This window comes from Etheostoma cragini, chromosome 6 (assembly GCF_013103735.1).
Source record: "Etheostoma cragini isolate CJK2018 chromosome 6, CSU_Ecrag_1.0, whole genome shotgun sequence".
NCBI classification, from domain to species: Eukaryota; Metazoa; Chordata; class Actinopteri; order Perciformes; family Percidae; genus Etheostoma; species Etheostoma cragini.
Window position 1 is genome coordinate 28,356,595 of NC_048412.1, and position 1,236 is coordinate 28,357,830.

A 1,236-nucleotide genomic window follows, 5' to 3' on the forward strand; every position below is an offset into this window, starting at 1 on the left:
TGTAAGACCAGCACGCCCAGAATGCACCTGAACACACCTCCCTGTAAGACCAGCATGCCCAGAATGCACCTGAACACAACTCCATGTAAGACCAGCACGCCCAGAATGCACCTGAACACACCACCTTGTAAGACTAGCACGCCCAGAATGCACCTGAACACACCTCTGTAAGACCAGGAAGCCCGGAATGCACTTGAACACACCCCCCTGTAAGACCAACACACCCATAATGCACCTGAACACACCTCCCTGTAAGACCAACACAACCAGAATGCACCTGAACACACCTCCCTGTAAAGACAACATGCCAAGAATGCACCTGAACACACCTCCCTGTAAGTCCAGCACACGCAGGACTTACGCCTCTGGAATTAAAGAAACAGCAAATTTAAGAAGTTCCTGTTTTGTCAGATGGGTCTCCAGTCTCAGCAGAAAGAAGTGATTGAATTTGATTATGATAGAAGTGTCGGTTGGTGATTTGTTGATGGCAGCAGCGTGGGTTAATGCTGCAGAAAAACACAGTGTGTGTTGAAGCCATAACACTGATTTTAGTTTTATCTGCTTCACATGCATGTCATTTATAATCATACTTATACCTATATTCAGATAATGCTGATTACAATTACTGTCAATCATGTTAATGATGATGATGATGATGATGATGATGATGATGACGATGACGTCAGGGGGTGTCAACTCTATATTTAGACCTCACCTGAGCCAGGTGTGTGTATGACTAGAGAGCGGAAGGACACACTAATTTTCAACCGCATTTCTTTTAGACGAAACGGTTATTTCTTTGTTTAAAACCAGTTTATTTGTGTTGCTGTTGCAGTTGTGAAAGTGACGGATCATTGTGACATTGCGAACTACATGCACGTTGATTTACTGACAGCTCCTACAGTGTGGTTAACACCTTTAAAGGAGAAGACTTGCAACATTAGCTGCCAACCAAACAACAACTCTGTCTCATCTTAAAGAGCAAAACTAACAACTAAACCCATTCTCTGTGAGATTCAACTAAACTTCCCCTTCACAACAACACATTATTATTAGCTGTGATCTTATCTTGTAAGACACTGCGGACTGTGATGCCCAGGTAGATTTCCTGTTCACTAGAACACGTTATTATTAGCTGCCGAATTAAAAGAAAACAGCCATATCCTCAGCGTAGAAGTGTAGTAAAGACGGTCTCAGCGGAGCAGACGCCCTCCTAACAGCTCTCATACAGGACTG

At 43.5% G+C, this 1,236-nt stretch overlaps 1 protein-coding gene across 3 annotated transcripts in view; it reads left to right on the forward strand.

The window, feature by feature from the left end:
* LOC117945946 (uncharacterized 104.1 kDa protein in hypE 3'region-like) overlaps window positions 1-1,236 on the forward strand; it is an 18,910-nt gene that overhangs the window by 5,797 nt on the left and 11,877 nt on the right. The gene's annotated exons all lie outside the window — the stretch shown is intronic.